We start from the raw sequence: 12106 nt of genomic DNA, 5'->3' as shown, positions 1-12106 counted from the left end.
AAGAAACTGTAAAACATCAGGACCAGCTTGACCAGTGACAGATGATAGCTAAATATCCCACCACTCTAAACCATCCCAGTCTCCCACATCCTCACTGCATGTGCACAGCTGCATGTGTGCAGGAACCACTCCAGGCCACTAGGGAGAGCTGCATCGGTTCTACTTTTGCTGAGGGCTCCAGCTGTTCGCCTGCCTGTCTTTCTCTCCTTCTGTCTTTCCCTGAGATCACATCTTATGAAGTAAACACATCTGGATGAGGCATGAATTCTGTGTGTTTTAGTTATTTATAGAACATCTGGAACAGCGCAGTGGCCAGCAGGTCTCTGAAGAGCGCAGCAGCTCACCACTGCGGGCTTATGCTGGTTTTGGAAATATATTGTGGTATTTGTAAAATATCTCATACAAGCCAGGAAGGTCTCTGGGGGGTGTACAGGAAGGATATGTGTTACTATTTCTCTTGTGTGTGCGTGTATGTGAGATTCAGAGGAAGTTAGGTTGTACACAGCACATCTGTCAACATCTGGGTGCACAGACTGTGTTTGGCTTTCCAACAACTGGATGAGATCAACACCAAAAACACACACAGTTTGAGTGCAGCCAGAGGATAGAGCAGCAGTAACCCCCCTCCCACACACACATCCACCCACTTCTAAAGCCTCTGATGGCCCCCGAGGGCCCCCAGTTTCCAATTCTGCCACTTCCTATTTCTGGTCTGCGCCTGCTTCACTTCCTTTGTAAGACACATTTCTCTCCTTCTGTCTCCCTGTCTCTTTTGTCTTCACACAAACACACACTCGCTCACAGAGACACATTAACACTTTATGTGTAAATGTGATTTTCCCCAGGCTACTCCCTCCTCAGGGAGGCACAGGAGGATTCGTCTTCTCCTTCTCAGAACAAACTGCTGTGTAACATCTGTGTGCAGGAAGAGAGAGACGGATATGAGAAAGATGTCTGTCATGGGAGGAGATGTCTCTCAGTCATGTTTTTCTCTCAGCAATTTGCATTTCCCAAACGTGTCATATGCCATGTTTGATAGAAAGTTGTCAGTGCAGACTAACATGGAGAAGCTACGACTGATTCACAGCTACTTAGTTACGTGCTTTTTCTTTTTTTCCCTTTTCTGATGAACTCAAGAGAAACTGCTTTAAAATGACATAATAATGATAGGGATATAAGATATCCCTATCATTATTATGTCATTTTAAAGCATCTCAGTCTTATCAGTAACATCTGACACCTATTGCTCATAAAGATTCAGAGGGTTAGTTCAAATTATTTGAAGTGGGGTTAAATGTGATGCTTATCCTAGAGTAGATGGCAGTCAGCAAAGCCCCAGTTTGGAGAAGCAGAGAGGAGCGCCAGCACAAAAGTTAGGCAATGTACTGCTGTGGACAGGTTCAGCAACAAAAGGTATTTTAGCAACTTCAAAAGGTACACCCACAACAAATTTATATCAGTTTAAGTGTATGCTGTACTTAGAATATTTTCACCACTTTACCTTGCCTTCAGACAGCCCTTTCTGACAGGAAACCTTTGTCAGTTTAGCCAAATATTGCTCTCTCTGACCCAACCAGACTCCACAGGCAAAATCACTCATTTTATCTCACAGAAGATGAAGTTGCTCGCCTACCATTGCTTTGCTTTGTTAATTTGTTGTGTTATTGTGTGACTTCTGTGTTTTTAAAGGTTAGTTCAGATTTTGCCAAAGTAGCACAGTAACAACACACATAATGCAGAAACACAAATACTTTACAGACAATTGAAAATATGAATAATAAATTAATTGATTTATCATTAGCAGGTAATGAGGTACAAAGCACAGATCTTCAAACATTCATTCATGAAGCACAAACAGTTTAAATGAACTGAATAATAAAACCATGGTCTAAGGTTGAAATGTGATGTTTCTCTTCACATTCTCCCCCCCAGATTTGAGGAAGTTCAGGCAGGCTGTAGGAGCACTGCAGGAATGGAAGATGAGCTCAGCATTATGATTTGACAATAACAAGTGACAACGAATCGTATACTGTAAGCTGATCAATTGTTTATAACTGACTGTTTGTTTATAGCTTAGTTTGTTTCCTTAATTTCTGATGACATATCATGGTCATTTTATGACTTATTACAGTAACTGCATTACAAATTTCTCCTTTAAGTGGGTAAAATGCCTTTTGTTGCTGACCCTGTCGACAGCAGTTCATTGGTTAGCCTCTGTGCTACTCCTGTCTGACCTGTGCTGACCTCGATCTATGACAGGTAATACACTGATTATGGATACGTACCTCATATAACCCAGCTTCAGATAACCCAAATTGTCCCTGTAACCCCTGTGAAATAATTTAGAAATCAAATCTGTTTTGATAGGGTGTGTGAGAACGGAGTTTGTTGACAAAAAGTGTTTTCCAAAAACAGATTTTGGGGATGTCACCGAAGCATAAATACTGACATATGACCACGGTAATTAATTCATTCTGATATCATCTGTGGTCTTGCGTCATAGGTTTAGGAGATAATGTCTTATCCAAAAAATATCCCAACAAATACAACACCATCACCCCACGTCCAGTTGTTGTTTACTCGGTCAGCCTGATGGCTGGCTGGAGGTCCCACACAGGGGAGGGCAGCACCGTGTCGCACCAGTGACAGCTCACCAGATGGGGGGGAGCGGACGCACTCTAAGCCCTGTGGAAGTCCACACACATGGATCTCACAAACAGAGCTAAAGCACCCTGGCAGATGCCACCTCTGTGGTTACCATAGTACACACACACACACACACACACACACACACACACACACACACACACACACAGCCAAATCTGCCCTAACATCACAGCTACACCCATCCAGATGATCAAGCTAATTGTGTCCTACTGTTTGATGGTGAATGAACATGTTGTGTTTTTCTTTCCAGAACTGCTCTCTTGTTTACAAAAAGAATATTTGGGGGGGATTTTGGCTTTTGGCTGTTTGGAAAACAGTTAAGGACAGAGTGACCTCACAGTAACCAGATCGCAAGTCTCCAAAACAGTTTCATGATGTCATTTTCCTTCAGTATGATGTCAGTCTGGTTATTTTAGTATGTTATGCATAAAACCATTGCTGCTTAAGACATTTCAAAAGCATGTACCTCTGTATTGGCAGTAAATGACCTTACTGAGTGTGTCTTTAATATTTTTTTTTTTTTTATCAGAGCCAGACTGATGTATCCATTGTCCAGTATTATCGGCCCAATATTGGCCTATCATAGTTATATCAGTCTATATCAGTATGTAGTAGGACCAATCTAGATGACCTAAAGTACTGGGGAATCATGGGAGTTATCTTCAATGTTAAATAACCATCATTGTGGATGGTCTGCATGTTCACGGACAAATTAACATATTAAAGTTTTATTTATGATTACGTTTAGTCAAGTTCCCTGACTTTCTTACTCACTTTCTGATGTGTCCAGTGTATTCCGTGTTTCCACTGGAAGGCAGATACATATTATAGCTTCAACTTCATAAGGTGATAACATTTGAATGCTGTGTTTACAGATTGTTGACCCCAAGAGGTAAAAAAGATCATTTAGCAGGTTTATAGTACCATTTGGGCCATAAAGTCCATTGCTTAGATATTACATGTGCCAGAGGCTTGTTTACTACAAGTTTGATCTTATCATCGTTGTCACTAAAGTAATTTACAGGTTTGGGAACATGACACCAATACAAAAGATATGTTCAGATAATTGAACAGGTTGTAAATCAACAGTTTTATCAGATTACCTAAATCACTTCAGACAGAGATAGAAACCAAAAGTGAGAACCCCTGAAATGTTGGTAATAAACCTTTATTGCACAAGAAGACTGTGCACATACAGTCATAATAATGATGTTTACAAAGGACGAGGCCATAGTTTGCCCTTATTTCCTCTTGAAGTCTGGCTTCTTTTTAGCGATGTTGTTGCTTAAATTGAGTACATTTTTAGAACTACAAATAGGCATGATGGCTTAACCCTTCCCCATCTCCAAAGCATTTCACAGGGTTTTAGATTGATTTTCTACCTTCCTGGGAGTCACTGGCTTCAACTTGAAATTACTTGACACAGACGATTCATCAAAGTGGCATTTAGTTTGATTTATTTATCGTAATTTTCCTGTGAGCTCTTTGAAGAGGCTTAACATCAAATGACATCTGTCTCTCTCATCTGTCTCATACCTATATCTCTTTCTCTTACTTCCCCTCTTTTATTCCGTCACGGTGTCTCTTCTTCTCTCTCCTGCTAAAAAAAGTGGTTGCAATTTACTCCTCCTGAATAATGAGAGTATGGCTCCCTCCATTTAGCCGGAGGCTTACAGAACTAACATCTGGGCTGTTTGGCAGGCTTGTTGGAAAGCCTCTTCAATGCTGCTCCAGATGCAGGCAAGGGAGGCCCAGCACACACACAGATGGAGACACACACACACAGAGCTGGCACACACACACACTACAAACATGCATATACACATCAGCACCGTGCACACTACACACATGAGAGAGGCTGTGCGTTCATGCATACAGATGCGAGCACAAATACAGATGTGGGGAGAGTTAAAGATACAGTAAGCTGCAGACAAACAAATACACACACAAATCCAATCTTGCACCCAGATGGAGACAGAGCGGCAGCTGATGTGGTGGGCAGAGCCGGTGCATTGTTGGCACAGGTAACATGTTCTCAACAGCTGGCGCAGGTTAGGCATTCCTGGGAATTGAAGCCACAAGGCAAATGTTCCCGCTGGCTCGGGGGCTGGCGATGTGGCAGGCAGGCTGGCAGGCTGGCACACCGTCGCTCGTGCACACACATTTTACGCAAAATGGATGAATCCAGGAGCAAAAAGACACATGAATACTGTCACAGACATATGAAATGCATGGGTATGTTTACAGTGAATATTAGGGGTGCATAGAGATGTCACTATCTGTATCCGTTCAATCGACAAAATTATCTGTATCTGTATTCGGATAGAGGACTGGAAGAAGTGGGTGTGGTTTATAGAGCTCAACAGTGACCGCCCACAAGGCAACAACACAAATTATGTAAAATAATTGATTTATCAGTAGCAGGTAATAAGGTACAAAGCACATATCTTCAAACATTCATTTATGAAGCACAAACAGTTTAAATGAACAGAATAATAAAGCAATAAGGTTCTCGCTCAAAGCTGCTGCTGCTGTCCACCTGTCCTTCTTCAACAAATATCTCCGAAAAACAAAACAAATGTCAAATGGGGCACAATTACTGCAATTTCTAGACCACCAGCAACAACTTTTTCCTGTTTTGTCTGTGGGAAGGGCACCCTCAAGGGCACTTTATCATCATCCAAGAGGGCATTTTTGCTGTGTTTTTCTAACACAGGGGCACAAAGGGGGACAATCAGTCCCCTTTGAGTCTACCAGTGAACAAGGCTGACCAAACCAAACTGTGAGAAAAGACAACCCCTGAGAAATGACCACAAAACATACTTTATCAATTAATATGTTTTTAATCAGTCAACTTCTTAACAGTGTTTAATAGATTAATGATTAATCATTAGCATCCCTGATAATGAGCAACTTTAGGTATTTGTGCTTTTCTGAATAATGTGTTTAGATTCTGGTGCATCAGGACATGGAGTGATATGTCCATGAAATCCTGAGTTACAAACAAACACACAAAAAAATTTGACTTGGTCTCAAGAAAGAGGCATGTAAAGTTTTTGCGTCATCCTCGGCACGATTTCCATCATCCACTGGCTTTCTTCTGAGCTCATCTTTGTGTGTGTGTGTGTGTGTGTGTGTGTGTGTGTGTGTGTGTGTGTGTGTGTGTGTGTGTGTGTGTGTGTGTGTGTGTACATGTTTTGTTTTGGTCTCTCTCCTCTGTGTGGAAGTGTATTAGCCTTTTCACCGCCTGGGGGCTCATTTCCTGCCGCAGCTGTTGGCTAGTTCCTCTGACATCTGGACTGAAGAGAGACAGACAGGCAGGCAGACGGGCAGACAGACAGAACAGAGGCTACAGTGGCACTTTTCATTTCAACATGATCTCTGAGATCTTACAATAAAGATTTGAGGAGATCACAGTGCTGTTTGTGCATTCTTGGCCTGGACTCGGCTGTTATGCATCTGCTGTGGCTGTATTTATTTAAAGCTCTGTCCATGTTAGTGTTTTCCACTCTGCCTCTCTCTTTGTTTGTGTGTGAATTCTGCCTGGACGGATCTAACAGCTGCAACAAGCCTGACCATTTCCATATCTGGCTTCTGGAGATCTGATATTTGTTAACAGCAAATCATGAACTAAAACTCATTTCAAAGCACGTGTGTGTGCTGTGCTTGTGTATTTTCAAAAACACAAATAAACCAGAATATTTGATTTTTTTTTTTTCTTTCTTTCTGAACAGTTGATGCTGTGACAATACAAAACAGCAGCAGCTTGTCTCCATAATCATCAAGGAACTCCTCATATGCAAGAGCTGTGGAGCATTTCAGTCTGAATGTAATTTCAACTCCCATAAAGCACTTCTAGTCATGTTTCACTGGTTGCTATGGCAGCTTTTGTGGTATGCAGGTACCTACAGCGAGTGTTATGTTATTTTCCTCTGCTGTTTTATCATGATTTATGTTCACTACTAAATGGTTCTCATGCAGAAGTGAAATACCATAATACTCCACAGGGCACTCTTTACAGTGATTATAGGTGCTTTGCTAAACCTGTTAGATCACATTCACATTTATGTTATAATGTATGATTGCAGACATGGGTCCATCCTTGTTCTAAATGTGAGTCCAACAAAGATCCTTGGTTACACCTTTTATTTTGCCTTAACCATCCCCTTCTGATTTCTTTCTTGACTCTCCTTGACTTGTGCTTCTCTTGTACTGTGCTTATTATTCGTCTACACCTCTTTTTAGCTTCTCCTTACGCTGTCTCCTATAGTAGAAGCCTATAAGGCCAACTTTGTGCTCACAACTAAATCGAAATTGATGTGACATCTTTTTCTGTCATCTGGTTATTACATTCTGGGTTGCTTTATCATCCTTAAGTCCTTCTTAAAGTTCCATGAAACGGTAGCGGAGTGTGTTGGATGTGTGTTTCTTGTAAAACTGGCAGCTAGTGAGGGACTTGTCGCAGTTGTTTGGTGTTTACAGTAGTCAGTAGTGTTGAGTGAAATGTCCCCGCTCCATGCAGCTGAAGTGGACCATGGATGTAATGTGAGAGCAGTCCTATTAGCTGACTCTTCCTGAACTGAGAGTTCCCAGTGAACTTGGCTAGACCAGGACCAAAACTGCCTTTGAGACCAAGTGGGCCCAGTCTGACAACAGGCAATAAGCTACAGGACCCTAACCCTAACCCTGAGCCTAGAATAATTTCTTTTCATGTGAAGGCCCCTTTACAGACACAGTGATGACTAATTAGGAATGATGTCTTAGCTCTGCTTGAATGGAGATGGATGGAATTTGTGGATGAGATGGCAAAGACTTTGCAGACTTAACCAGCGTGAGAGACAAGACTTCATTGCCTCCACCAAAAAAGGGCAAATGTTAGCATGTCCACCACTCTATCATATTCACATTGCTGCTGATCGAAACTGGACTAATAAATACCTGTGACTACTGTGTCTACTAAGTAATCTGACCTGCTAGTGAAGGACGATCGTACCCTTTCCCCATCTGCACTCTTTTCTGGGTTTTTCAAATGAAAACCCAGCTGTTAGCAAAATGCAGTGATGTAAGTTACAGCGCTGATGGCCTCCCCTCCCTCAGCCTGGGGGGTTAAAATGGACCAACATGATCATGCAGAAACCTACATCAGGTCACATGGGAAAACATTTTTAGAATTGGTGCTAAAACACACATACTTCAACCAATATTTGAATAAGGAACAGTACTGGGAAGTTACATAATGATATAAAAACCTTACATAAGAAGAAATTATAATAATGGACCCACACTTTAACTGCATTTACTTTATTAATTAGCATGATGTAGGCTACTGTTGTCTGTCAGATGTACACACAAACTGCAACAAAATGTATGCTCTTGTGTATAATTATAGTACAACCAATACAATCCCTAACCCAAACAATGCTTACACATATGAATACAATCTTTATTGTGCAGTTTCACACATGTAAAACCTTTTCGATGGGTGCTTAACACCCCAATTATTGGTTCTTATGGCTGCAATCATGGCTTATCCTGGTTTATTACAGGTATTTGTTTATTTTAATGTCTTTTATTTGTTTTTATGTTGTATGCACAAGTGCAAAAATAACAAAATTAATAAACATTAATTGAGTGGGTGCATCTGAGTCATTATGAAAGCAGACTGGTTCAAGTTCCTCAAAACATTAAGTACTGCAAATATGAAGCTGCATTAAAACTAGTGTAATTCAGTCACGTGCAACAATGGATTGTGGTTTGGTGATCAAAGCCAAATGTGCTTTTTCTTTATGGTCTCAAATGCAGCAGTCTGCCTGTGTGAGCATAACAAATTTGATTTTGTTTGGAGTATACTCTGAAGATAACACAAAAAAAATTAATTTGGAAGGGAAAAGCCCTGAAATGTCCAGCAGGGGTGTTTGTGTCTGTGGCAGGACAGCTGGCCAGATGTAGAGTCGCCCCCACCACTCCAGCCTACCCCCATGCCACACATACACACACACACACACACACACACACACACACGCACACACACACACACACACACACACACACACACACACACACACACACACACACACACCCTTTCTCAGCTCAGCAAGGGGACGGCCGGCTGGCTGTTGGCTTGGAGGCGCCATTAACCAATTTAGCTTCCAGATGTCCATCATACAACCACAGCCAAAGCTGCACAGCTCTGTGTGAGCTTCACACGCACGGGTGCGAACAGCCCACACACACACACACTCACACACACTCACACACACACACACACTGTTAGGCTGTGATGTGCTGATGCTGAGACACAAACAGATACATATATAATGGCAGAGACTTCAAATGTACAAGACACACTTACTTTAACACATCACACACACACATCAACCGCACTAGCACTGCTCTCCTTGTGTGTGTGTGTGTGCATGCATGTGTGTGTGAGATATTTGATTGACAAGCACAGATTCTGATAGATGAGACTCGCTTTTTGATCATTTCTAAAATGATCCTCCACCATCTGGAGAAAAGCAAGTTAAATACACAGTTGTTTCTCCTGATGTCTTCTCCCCCTGAGACATGAACACACACACACACACACACATACACAGATAGATAGATCAGGGTGTGTGTTCTCATACACACACGCATGTCTAGAAAGGCACGCATGCACACAGACACACACACACACGCATGCACTTACACAGACACATTCACTCTCCTCAAATGGACAGATGCTGCACCTCTAGAGGCACAGAGACCCAGCAGCTGTTCCCCAGCCAGTCAGATGGGGTACCATTGGTAGTTCATGAATATTTTACTCTCAGTCAAAATGGCCGCATTCCAGACTCCTACAACAGCAGCCACACTGGGCCAGATGATCAGATCATTAAACTATATGGATCAACTTCCTCCCACCGTCAGCTGGAAAAGAAAAGGTGCTTGAATATTTCTTGGAGCTTCTGACAGAGACAAGAAGTTTGTGTTTGTGTTGTGGTCTGAGTGTCTGATAGAGTTTGCTTAGGGACTGTTGGGGCTGTAGTTTAAATTGAAGTGCAGGTTGCCCCTGAATAAAGATTTTCCTAATCACTTGTCATTGTTAGTTCAAGCCAGTAGTCAACTAGACATGTTTCTGATGCAGATGTAATAATTTAATTATTGAAAAACATATTTTTGTGGCAGAAAGTGAGCCGCCTGTTGAATGCTAACAGCAAAAGCAGTAACAACTCTGAATGTGTTGGAACAACAAGCAAGGAGACTAAAGGGCTTGTTAATTTATTTCAACACAGAATAAGATCAAATGGGATTAAATAACTTCCAGATTCACAAAAACATTTTTTGTGGATTTATCAGCACAATGGATTATGTCCACTTACAAATTAACTCACTACAAGATCGCTCTTCCACCACTTCGCACTTTCGGTCCCCGCCTGAACCCATCGTGTCTTCATCGTCCCCTGAGTCCTGATCAGAGTTGCTTCATTGGTCCCAGAAGCTGTGTCCCAGGGTACTCAGACACTAACTGAGCTAACTAGCTAACGGCAGCTGCAGCAGAGGTAGCAGTGGTGCACTGGTGACTTCAGTGTTGCAAGAGAAAAGGTCTGTGTTGCAACAATTCCCCATGGCAATGGCAATGTGCTGCTCCCAAATGGAGTTTGAGGTGTTTTTATTTTTTTTTTCTATAACTAATGGATAAATTAAATCATGGTTGACCAAGACTCTTCTCACCAACTAATAGTGTGGTCAACAATTATTCATGGTCACTTTACTTCTGAAAATAGATGCATATGTTTTAAACAATGTAATGGTCACTGCTCATGTACTTCCATGCGTCGTTTATACTGACATTGATTTTATGCAATGCATCCACTAGAGGGCACCGCTCAGAGTCAAAGGTTACCCCAAAGAAAAAGAAGAAGAATTTTCTGCCAACGGAAACATGGCAACACTGGAGGAGGTTGTAATAATGCACCTCTTAGAGCCATGAATGCACTGTGACATGCACAAAGAGAATTATTTTCACTAATAAACATCATTTCCAATACTGTCAGATTCCTAAAACTTCTTTGTCATGTTGTATGGTCATGTCTCACTTGAACTATTGGCTACACTGCTACACTGCCTGTGAATTAAACAGAATGAGTGGCGTTAGTGAGAACCAAGCAGAAAATGAATCAGAAATCAGTCAACAGTCAGTTTTATTTGTGATTAAACAAATGAATAAAATGGATGATTAATTAACAACATATGTATTGCTATTATTGGATAGAGAGAGTGCAAGAGAGTGTTATACGCTAAATTAGAGCTAATCCTTCTGTGGATGTCAACACTGGATTTTCAGAGGATGCCATTAAAAGATGTCATAAAAACTTCTGGCCTACCTTTCAGGGTATTAGAAGATGTTCAAAAGATTTTGTGTGAGTGCTGGAACAGTCCTCAGTCTGCTCTGCTGGTGTGTGTGTGTGTGTGTGTGTGTGTGTGTGTGTGTGTGTGTGTGTGTGTGTGTGTGTAGCTCTCTTTGCAGCTCTCACAGGAAGAGAGCAGGAGAAAGAGATTGCAATGTAAATTTTAGAAGGCTTCATTTTCCATAAGTCCGTACTTTGCTTTTTAGGAAAATCCTGCATACTATGCCCTTAAAAAGAGAAACGTGCACAGTGCACAACAACATGTATGTCTCGTCATTTCACTGAGTCTCTTCCAAGCTGATTGACTTTATCTTTCTCAGAGCGGCAGCTTGCTCCAGGGGTATTCAGGGTGTTTGGATCTTTAATGGGTTTGGATATGCTGCTCACCTCGGCAACAAAAAAAGAGGATCAGGATGTCTGGGATGCAGAGAGGAAAGAGGGCAGCCAATTGTGCTAATAGACGTTGCTTCCATCTCTCTCTCTATCTCTCTGTTTCCGTCTCTGCCTTGGAGGATGGATTGATCTCATCGGCCCTGGGGCTGAGATTCAAACATCTGTCTGCCACCCCCTCCTCTTCCTTTCCACCTCCTCTGTCAGCCAGCCAGTGTCTCCCAGAGAGTCTCCCCTCTTGGTTGCCTCTATTACGGGCATGATGAGGGGAGCTGTGGAGGACTGCAGGCGGCTGCAGGATTGGGAGGCTCTTGGATAGATGGATAAACGGACAGGATGTGTACCAAGTGGTATCAGCATCCCTCAAACCTCCAGGACTGGAGAAATCCCCCTCTCCCCTCTTCTCATTTCAGAGTCTTGTATCAGAAATGTTCCACTAATCGTACAACCTACTTACTTCATGTTCTGTGTTCAAATCAACATCATAAATTGTCAAAGGAAGTCAGACAATGATTGTGGATGCTGCGTTCTCAGTTGCCCCTGTCAGCTGCTTTTTATGGGTTTATTTCATTATTTTGGCCCCCTGCTGCTTTGAAGCGGAGCAAAACAATTTACAATGAATGCAAATGAGCTTAAACATCTTGATCCCCAAATTT

The sequence above is a fragment of the Lutjanus erythropterus genome, chromosome 14, assembly GCF_056507025.1.
Source record: "Lutjanus erythropterus isolate fLutEry1 chromosome 14, fLutEry1.hap2, whole genome shotgun sequence".
Taxonomy (NCBI): Eukaryota; Metazoa; Chordata; class Actinopteri; order Lutjaniformes; family Lutjanidae; genus Lutjanus; species Lutjanus erythropterus.
Note: the sequence above shows the minus strand (reverse complement) of the source record.